Genomic DNA, 11204 nt, shown 5'->3' on the forward strand with positions numbered 1-11204 from the left:
CCTACCAGCGAAGAAAACCTCATTGCGAACCTCCAAAGCCTTCTCGGGAGCCACGGAGCAGCGATTGAGGCCCCAGAGCTGATGCAAGGAACTACCACTCTGGTAAGGGACAGGCCAGCCCAGTCAGATGACCCAGAGCTAGCCGAACCCATTTTTGCGCCCTTTTCCCGGTGGCCATCTTGGAATGGCCAACAACCAATGGGGGCCGGGATTCAAACTCAATGGCACGAAACAGCCAGAGCCCCAAAACAAACGAGGAACATCCCGAAGACAACTGTGAGGAACAAATCCAAAGCAACAGGAGCTCGCCTACCGAGCTCAAGATAGAGAGAGCCATCGAGACTCTAGCGGCAGCTTTTGGCTCCACGTTCCAGCCTCCCGCTCCAGCCACAAGCCGCAAAGAAACCTCCGAAAGCCAGAGGGGCATCAGAGTGACCATCGGCACCGAAGCACCCACCCTGCCACTCCCCAGAAAAGCGACATACTTCCGCGACAAGCACAGGACATCGACCGCCTACAGACTGACCCCACAGCAGGACTCGAACTCACCTTTTTCCCCCCTTTCAAAATGGAGTCATAGAACGTAAAAATAGCATGCTCCAAACAATGGTGAGATGTGTCCTAGAAGACGCAGATAATGTATAAGAGAAAACCTAACCTAGCTCACCTGCATATATTTGGTGTCCCAGCGGATGTTCATATCCCCAGACAATTAAGAAAGAAAGGAGAAAAGATATCCAAAAGACTAAGATTCATGGGGTATGAACCAGGAACAAAAGGTTTCAAGTTCGTGGATTGCAATACCAAGTTTATTGTGTCTAGATCTGTGGACTTTCATGAACATTCAAATTGGTCAAAGCTTCATTGCAACGACATTTTTCTTGGTGGGGATACGCACTCAGATAAACAAAGGAATGAGGAACCAATCACTGAAAAAGCAAAAGAAACCATAACACACAGGCCCAAACACCACAAATTAAGGGCCAAGGAATGGAAGGAAGAGCATTCCACTTTGAATTTACTAACAAAGCCTCACTAACAAAGAAGCCAAGTACCTGCATGAAACAGACACACCTCCTGACAAACCAATCAGAACGAGTAGAAACAAAATACCAAAGAGATTTGAAGATTACGTCATGTCTATACATACAGAAAATATCACACCCAGTTCCTATGAAGAGATGCTCGACCTTCCCCAGGAAGAGAAAGAAAAATGGAAACAAGCCATGGAAAGGGAAATGGAGAGTCTTAGGGACCTGCGAGTATACTCACCAGCTCAAGCACCAGAGAACAAAAAACCAATAGGGACCAAGTAGGTGTTCAAGGTCAAGACACTAGAAAACAATATTTTTTTTATTCAAAAGCTTTATGATGAAATGGTACGTAATCTAAAGCTGTACAGTCTAAGAGAATAAGGATAGGAGAATCGCGTTTTGTCTTTTTTTTCATAAGTTAGAATGAGACAAAGATTGAAAATCTATTGAACTCGATTCTCTGAAAAAATTAATGATGAGATTGAAATAAAAATATATTATAAAATTATGTACAGTTCACATTTTTAAAATGTATTGTAGCTTGTGTCAACTGACCTAAAATGGCGTCGAGTGATGAGAGTGACAGCGGCGAGATTTCGAATTCTTTAAAACGAAAGAGAGGAGTGTGCAAATACACCAAGTTTATGTTCATCTGCAGGGCGATTCATCCCTTGATAAGTGGACGTACTTTTTCAAGAAAGAGCCAGCTCCGAGTTTACTGAAACTGTTCCAGTATTGTGCATCAATTCCGGTATCAAATGGAAACGTTGAACAAATTTTCAGCATCATGGGAAATTTGTGGACTGACGAACGTAACCGACTGCTTGTACCATCAGTTCGAAGTGAACTTTGTATATTTTTTAACATTTCTCAACGTTGTACTGAAATTAAAGAATTATTCCTTAAACACAAAGAATTGATCAAAGCTGCGCAGTCAAATAAAAAATACACCCGACAGCAAAGTAAAATGTAATTTAATATTTTACATATTATTATATTTGATGTTTTGAATTTTAAGTAGTTTTGAAGTGATTATTTTAATACGTGTTAAAATGTTTGTAAGAAAATATATAATTTAATTATAGCTTGTCCGCTATTTTTTGGAAGCAGACCTGGCAACCTGTGGGGGTGGGGGGCACTAGTCAGCCTCTCAGTAGGAGCTTGCACACTAATTGGTCTTGGATCGTATTAAATGAGGTCAGATCTACAAGTAGAGACAAGACCAAGCAGCTTAGTACAGAAAGAACACAGTCCCAAACCTACAGTTATATTATGATGCAGCAGCTTTAACTTTAACAAGTGATTGGTTTGGAAGTAAAAAGACTGGAATATTGAAAGCAGAAAGTTTTGACCTTGAACTTGGATGGCATGCCTACTTATTCTACGATGACAAAGTTGATAAAGTATTTAAAAGTCATATACTTAGAGACTCTTTGATGAGAGTTTGGAAGAAGCACCGACTCAAATGGGATTACAAAATACCGCTATGGCTGGATCTTGGTCATACTTTGTGGAATACAAATATAATGTCACTCGGGGGGTTTTTATACAAAGAGGTTCTTTTTACAGATGCGGGCAGATGGCAGCTGAAGACATTACAGACACTGTTGGATGAAGGGCTTAATTTAACTTGGTTACAATATAATCAATTACAATTGAGATGGAAAGAGGACCAAAAAACTGGTATTATGTTGCATGAGGAAGAATTGGTTAGACATATAAGAGAGAAAGGTCCAATGCATATCAAAAGGCTTTATAATGTTTTGCTAGAAAGAGATTCAGAAACTGAATTAGTTAAAGACTGTATGATTAAGTGGGCACAGAATTTTGAAGAACCAGTGATGCTGGAAACATGGGAAAAAATTTGGGTTCAGAATGTTAAATTTACACAGTCGCAAAACCTGAGAGAAAATTTTTATAAAATGTTTTATAGATGGCATTTAGATCCCAAAAAGTTGTCATGTATGTACCCTAATGTTCAGCCAAAATGTTGGAGATGTGAATGTTTAGATGCCACGTATTATCATGTTTGGTGGACCTGTAGGAAAGTTAAGGCTTTTTGGATAAAAATTTGGTGGGTCATGCAGAATGTTTTGAGGAAAAAAATTCAATTTTCTCCACAGTTGTTTTTATTGGGTATAGTTAAGGGTTTTACACGGGGTGAGATAAAACTGATATTGTATATGATAACAGCAGCAAGATTGTTGATAGGTAAATATTGGAAGAATGAAGCTTTACCCACTATCGAGGAATGGACTTTGAAGATGGCTAGTTTTGCTGAGATGGCGAAGATTTCAGCATATTTAAAAGACTGTTCACAAGAGACTTATGAATGGGAATGGAAAAGGTGGATAGAATATGTTCAGAACAAATACCAAACTAGAAAGTATCAAATAGCTTTTATTTGAAAATAATGTATTAGAAATATTTTAATGTAAAGAGATAAAGAGGAAAAATTATACAGGGGGAGGGATCGGTTTAAGCTTGTTTACTAGTGTTACTAGTTATGAGTATATAATAGGGAAGTCTGGGGGGGGAGGGTTAGGGAGGGTTTGGGGAGGGAGGTGGGGGGGGTGAAAAAAGGGGTGAAAATCTAATTGTAAAACTTTTGCAATAAAAAAAAAAAAAAAGAAAGAAAGAACACAGGGCGGCAGCCTTTCAACTTCCGAGGAATTTTGGGAGTTGAAATCCAGCCATCTTAAAAGTTAGTCGCGGAATCATCAGCTTTGTTTCTACGGGTTTTTTGTTGTTGTTTTTTGCGCAGTAGGTTTGGGGTTTGCCTTGCGGACAAAGTCACTTCCTTTTTGTAACTGGCCACACCGATTTGATTGGGAGAGGCAATGGCTACAAGAAAGAGAGGGCGGTTGTTTTGCAAATGTCGGGCTCCACCTTGCTCTTTTGCCAGAGAACCTGGCCGGCTGTCATTTAGGCTCAACGGTGCAAAATGCGGGGAGCGGTAAGAAACCCTCAGGCGCTGCACGCTGTTGTAACATGCTCAGGACCTACGCGCAGGCATGAGAGAATCATGCTGTACTGCGTATGCGAAAAACTAGATAAAGGTTGCAACAACTCATAGATAAGGGCTGCAACAATTCACTAGCAGCTAGGATTGTAGATCTTCCCAAATTTGGGCATTGCTTCCATGTATTACTTGTACTTACGTATGCATTACATGAGACATGCTGTAATATATTATTGGCTTAAGCTAACAAACCCCTCCTGCCTTTGTTTGTGTACAATAAAAGAGGCTCCCAGAGTCAGATCTGGGTCGTCTCATCCCGAGAAAACTCGTGTCCGTGTCTTTTCTCAATATTGACCTCATGGGCGGCCCGCGGAAAACTCACATCTGGTGACCCCGACGTGATTGATATCCGTGTCACCCACCCATCTCACCCCCGGCTGGGAATAGCCTCGCACCCAGGGACGGCCGTCGGTGAACGGAGCACCCTCCCACATCGTGAGTATGGGATCGGGCTTCTCGAAGGACCAGGCAATTCATCTCAATGAACTTCGAGATATCTGCAAATTATCTAGTGTAATTCCAGGCGGCGGGTAAGCCGCTTCCCATTCCCCCGAAAAAATATCTAATCAGTGTACTAAAATACATTTGGCAACATTATCCGGCTTATCCGGAAAAGGGCTCTTTAAAAGTGAAAGTGTGGAAGCAGATAGGAATAAGCCTCCATAAACCTCCCCAAGCCCTGGAAAAATTCTGGCACTCTGGAGATTGGCTATAGAGTGTTTAATTATGCATGAAAAAAAAAAAAGAGCCTTCAGGACACTGATAATGGTTCCTTTTTAGATTAATGTCATCAAGGAATAGAAAATATAGCTCTGATGCCTTGGAAGAGCAACAATTAATTACAAGTCCTCCACCTGATTATAAAGTTAAAATTGTCACCTCAAAACCATCTTTAATTGAATCATCAGTTCCTTCTGAAGGAACTGGTAACACCCCCACTAAGCAGAATTCAAAGAAACAGTTAGACAAAAAAAAGGGGGGGGTGGAATATAGAAGAAATTCCTATCGGCTGCAACTTTGCAAGTTTCTTCTGAATGTGCTTATCAAACCTTCAGAAAAATGCCTGTTTTTGGCAAGCGTCAACAAGCCTTCTCTAACATAAGGAAAAAAGCTACAAAGAACGCCACTTCTGAATGCCGAGGAGCAATTGTTGGGCTGGGAAAAGATCTTGATTTGGCAGATATGGTTCAAGTGTGTCAGGATATAGAAACATTGTATAAAACCAATTTGTTAGCACTGCTTTATCACCAGGCAGCAAACCTCAAGAAAACAACCTAATTGGCTTTTTGAAATACAAAATGATTTATGTGTAAATGAATTGCACATTGCCCCAGAAAAAATACAGCTGTACACTCCTTATCTGTATGTGCAATTTCTTTCTGTTCCGGCTTTCCCTTGTATAAAGTTACCAAAAGTTATTTCCTTAGTAAATTTGCAACAATTACTGGGTACTATTAATTGGGTCCGCTCATATTTTTTTTACCTATGCATTTACTTAGCCCATTATTTGAGTTATTGACTAAAGGAAAAAAAAAGCCAGGAGATTTAATTAACATCTTGAGTATTCAGTTTGTAGATTGGATCCCTCATAGAAATTGTCAGTTTGTTAATATTTCCTACTAGTAAGCTATCCACAGGAGTATTGGCTGCTTTAGAACAGCAAAAAGTATATTGCATTGAATGGCTTTATTTGTCTCATTACCATCTAAAAATGTTTTACCCTTTATTTAAGCTATTGCTGAAATTATAACCTTGGGGCGTAATCCAGACTGTCGAAGAAATGGAACTGATTTAATAAATATTGTTCTTTCTATCTCAAAATCTGACTTTCACTTCTGCAGCTATCTCAGCTTTCCACACCTTTTCTCAACAACCTTCCTCAACAATCTGATCTCTGACTCTCAGTATGTTTGTAAACTGTTTATTGTTCTTCCCACCCGGGGTTTAGCAGGTAATAAAATTAAAACCTGTCTAAATGGGAAGACTCAGATAATTTGAACTGATCAACTTGAAGTGATTTCTGTTAAAAATATTTTGTTGATGTGCATCTATAATGATAGTGTGTGGAATAGTATGTGATTGAAATAATTTTAATTATGATATGCTTGGCTGGCCAGCAAAAATTGACTAGGCTTGAACTTGAAGCTGTGGAAAAACAGGCAATGGTTATGGGCCCAATATCACCTTTTGTGATTAAAACTGCTGCCTGAAATTTTTTCCACTGTTTTGGGAATAAGCTACTTCATTGAAATAATTTTAATGACTGATTTGTATGGAGGACGCATTAAATGAATTTTTTTATGTGAAAGTGGTTTATACGAAAGGTCTGATTGCAGTACAGATGTGAATGGGTGTGTATGTAGACATTTATTGGATTGCATGAAATGTAATTTTGTGTATAAGCATTTTTTTTCCTTTCTCTTCCTGTCCTCCCAGGAGGAGGGAGGCTTGTCCGTTTTAAAAAGTTTTTTCCTTTCTCTCACCCCCTCCCTTTTTTTCCCTGGGAGGTGAGAGGCACAAAAAGGGGGGCTACGGTTTTTGTTCTTTTCACCATTTTTTCTCTCTCTCAGAGAACCAGCCTGAGAAAGACGGGGTAAAGGGTGATATCTGATACCTGCCTTTGCAGTTTCAGAGTAATGACTCAAAATACCTCATTTAGATTGTTTGTTTTATTTTTGAAGCTGTTTTTCTTACTCCTTTATGTTTTTATGTCTACGTGCATTTTGCATACTTAACAGATGGCATGTTTGTTCTTTGTTTGTCTGTTGTTTGTTTATTTGTTTTTTTGTTTGTCAGCAGCAAAAACTGCTGCCATTTTTAGGAATTATCACAGAGATGAGTTAGAAATTACAATATGTAGACAGAGAGATAAAATACATAGGACATTTAATTAATGAAAGAAGATAACACCTGAAGAGTTGAGGAAATTTCTAGGATTGACTGGATATTGTAGGCTGTGAATAGATAATTGTGCTATTTTGTATGAAGACTGGTATGCAAAGAACCCAGTGTTACAGGGAATGTAAGGGTATGGCTTTGAGGGTTTTAACCCAGAAGTGGGGAGGGAAGAGAGAGTCAGTGAAGGAAAACAGAAAGTTGACTTTTGGAAGTAAGAGAAAGTGGTTGTATGTAAGAAAAGACATTTAGGTAAGTTGGTTTGCACAGACTTGGGCTGGCTTGGAAGTCAGAATGGCAGCGGAAGAAAGGATTTGAATGTTTAGTGTTATAAGGAGATTTGTTTATTGGAAGGTTATAGATATTGTGGGCGGCGGAGACAGAGATTTCCATCAAAATAAAAAAGCATTGGCAAAACAATTTGGTCTCACGGCAGCCGAAGCGACTGCCATCATACAACAATGTCCTACCTGTAGTCAACAAGCTCATTCTATCCCTATGGGTGTAAACCCTAGAGGACTCAAAGCTTGTGAAATTTGGCAAATGGATGTAACTCAGTATCCATCCTTTGCCCCATGGAAATATTTGCATGTTTCCGTGGATACTTATTCAGGATGGCATTCCCAAAAAGGGGAGAAGCAACCAAACATGTAATAAATCATTGTATTCGGACTTCTGCATTGATGGGATGCCCAATTGAACTTCAAACTGACAATGGACCTGTGTACACCAGTACTGCCTTTGCAGACTTTTGTAACAAGTGGTCCATCACACATAAATTTGGCTTATAAATTGAAAGAGGAAAAATGCCTCGGCCTCCCAGCCATGCAAAACAAACTCAATCCTTGCTTATATACTTTGAACTTTCTTAACCTGACTGGACAGCCTCCCACATCGGCTGCGACCCGTCATTTTTCTGCTTCTCCATCAGCTACCCCAAAACCGAAGGTCTCTTTCCGCCAACTACCTGATCCTGCATGGAGAGGGCCCGCTGACCTTATTACCCGGGGCCGTGGATACGCTGCTGTCCAGGACAATGATCGCATCATTTGGATCCCCAGAAGACACGTAAGACCATTTAATTTACAACAAAAAGAAGGAGAAACCCCTCGTGCTGAGATTTAAGAAGAAAGCACCTTGCTGAGTCCTACCGGCAACAGACTCTCAACGCACAGCGGAAGATTCATCAGGAGGAAATTACCTTCACATTGTACATATACATTTTATTAGCCTTAATATAACACTTTCTTACACATACTAATGTTAGTAGAAGTTTGGGAGTGGGTTTTGTGGGTAATTGTTTTTCTAATTTTGCTAGTAATTTTGTTTCACATGTATAAGTGACTATGATTTGTTTATGGCCTTGGACATTGTTAGCTTTGGGACTCTCAAGTGACATGTAAGGAACATCAAATCCCCACATACATACACTTCAAGTCAAGTACGCTTCCGCCACAAACGCATTGTCTATGCACAAGGTCCTTACTTTCTACCTAAGTCTACTCCACCACCTAAGGTTCCCATATTGACATTTCCAGCTGAAGGGGGAGTGAATAAGGACAATGGGCCTCTGCAACAATTGCATAAAGGAGACTATATATCACGGATTCTGGAATTAAGTCACGATCTTGCATTTATTCCCCCTACATCTCATGATCCTTCATGTCAGCAGTCTCTACATTCAATTATGATGGGACAGTAATAAAAGACATTCAAATAGCTGCTAATCGGACAAACTCCACTACTCCTATTTCCCAAACCACACCCACCACTGACACTGGGTGGCTCATTAAAAACTCAGATATCCAGAGGCATCTTGCCCAATCTCGGGTGGCAATAAACTATCGGGATCTTCATTTATTAAATAACTGGACAGTACATATGTTCAACGAGACTATCAAGGTGCTGAAGCTGATGAACAAAGAACTGGCTGAAATCAGGGAGGTAGTCTTACAAAACCGATATGCCTTAGATATTGTGCTGGTAGTTAAAGGAGGCGATTGTGCCCTCATGCATTCACGTTGTTGTACCTATGTATCTGATTATCAGTATAACATCACTCACACCATAGAACATATGGAAAACTTGATCAAAAACAATCCCTTATCATCCAATTGATCTGGCGCCATTGACATCTGGGCTGCTCTTTGGTCATGGCTCCCGGATGGTTCTTGGTTGAAATCAATTATGCCAACTATTGTATCTATAATCGTACTGCTTGTTTTGCTTTGTTGCTGTATCCAATGTCTCCCCTCCCTTCTGCAAATGTGCAAAGGTTTTATTCCCTCCAATAGGAAGGACGTCCTGATAAGTGAAACCACAGCCCTTCTGGAACTGGAGGAACAAATCAGGTGTGGTCAGAGAAGGTGCTCGGGACTTACAGGATAGGGCTTCCAGAATAACTCAGAGGTTACAAACTCCTGACGTGGTTTTCTTGGGTGCCTGGATCCGGATGGATTTACAATTTGTGCGAGCGATTTGTGGAAATGTATAACTGGAATACAACTCAGAAACTTGATGGCCTACCTCGCTTGACATCTCCTGGCCACTTTTCCACTAACTTTGTTCACCGTAATAAAAGGATGGGTGAGCTACAAACATTTGCAGAAACTGGATGGCTGAAGAACATATTGTCTACTGTACTCATGATCATTGCTTTGCTTATTTCTGTATGTTGTAGTATCCATGTGCTTTGTTTGCTATGATGATAGGCATGTTTCCCAGGCATAAAGAGAACATCATAATAACAACACAGCTAACCCTGTTGCAAAAAAAATTAAAACAAAAAGTAGGAGATGTTGTAACATGCTCAGGAGCTACGCGCAGGCATGAGAGAATCATGCTGTACCGCGTATGCGAAAAACTAGATAAAGGTTGCAACAACTCATAGATAAGGGCTGCCACAATTCACTAGCAGCTAGGATTGTAGATCTTCCCAAATTTGGGCATTGCTTCCATGTATTACTTGTACTTACGTATGCATTACATGAGACATGCTGTAATATATTATTGGCTTAAGCTAACAAACCCCTCCTGCCTTTGTTTGTGTACAATAAAAGAGGCTCCCAGAGTCAGATCTGGGTCGTCTCATCCCGAGAAAACTCGTGTCCGTGTCTTTTCTCAATATTGACCTCATGGGCGGCCCGCGGAAAACTCACACACGCTCAGCTGGGGAAGGGGAGCTCTGGGGTCTGACTACCAAAGTGGTTCCTTGAAACGGTTAGTGAAAAGTTTAAATGGCCACCTGCCTGGGATGCTTTCATTCGGCTTCCTAAAAGAACTTCAAGTTTTCCAGTTCTTAGAGTTGGCCCCATAGAAGGTATTGCCCACGAATAGATTTTGTCTTTGCTTTTTTTCCCCTCCATCACCATGGGGATGTGTGAATCACTAGCCAGCCTATAACTGGGAGGGGGGGGCTAATTGGCTTTAAATTGTTCCAAGTGGGGTTGTTGTGTACTGAGAAGGTTCCCTAGTTTGAGCCCCCTATTGGAGTGTACAGAAGGGGGAAAGATTCTGATTGGTTAGCCACGCTGACAGCGAGTATATAAGAACTGTCAGCGTTTGTTCTCTGTTCTGTTCTGAGGAGAACGTGTTATGGTCTCCTGTTTGAGTTAATAAAGAAGTTACCTCAGATGTTAATTACTTCTCGTGGAGTCGTCTTTGGCAATCAGCTGATATATATTAGGGGTCAAATGTATTCGTGGAGAAGGCAGGAATAAAGGGAGAGCGCTCTGGGGCAGCCTTTGCCAACTTTAAGAAAGGAGGGCCTGGGTGGTTCTGGGAACTGAAATCCCAAATTTTGACAAAATTGGGAAGCACAACTTGAAGGGGAATTCACTTCAGTTGCGAAAGGGAAAGTGGCAGGGATTGGAGGAGTTACAGAGGGAGGTGGTTTTGCAAAGGACCCGGACTCAGCGACCCTGGGAGGTGGGGGGGAGGAGGAGTATAATTTAGGCTCAACGCTGCAAAACGCGGGGAGAGGAAGAACTCCATGGGAAGGATATTGCAAATTCTCCATTCCCTCCCACTCCTGGGGAAAGGATTTTGCAAAATCTCCATTCCCATCCCACTCTTCGAGAAGGATATTGCAAAATCCCCATTCCCTCCCCACTCCAGGGGAAGGATACTGCAAAATCCCCACTCCCTCCCCAGTCCTGGGGGAAGGATATTGCAAAATCTCCATGCCCAGCCCGCTCCAGGGGAAGGATACTGCAAAATCTCCATTCCCTCCCCAGTCCTGGGGGAAGGATACT

General features: G+C 41.1%; 1 long non-coding RNA gene across 2 annotated transcripts in view; it reads right to left on the reverse strand.

Annotated features, from left to right (window-relative positions):
* Positions 1 to 11204, reverse strand: part of LOC139312128 (uncharacterized) — a 33439-nt gene that overhangs the window by 20751 nt on the left and 1484 nt on the right. The window lies entirely within an intron of this gene.

The sequence above is a fragment of the Pituophis catenifer genome, unplaced genomic scaffold (assembly GCF_029215685.1).
Source record: "Pituophis catenifer annectens isolate HBS135680 unplaced genomic scaffold, rPitCat1.0.hap2 SCAF_2, whole genome shotgun sequence".
Classification (NCBI taxonomy): Eukaryota; Metazoa; Chordata; class Lepidosauria; order Squamata; family Colubridae; genus Pituophis; species Pituophis catenifer.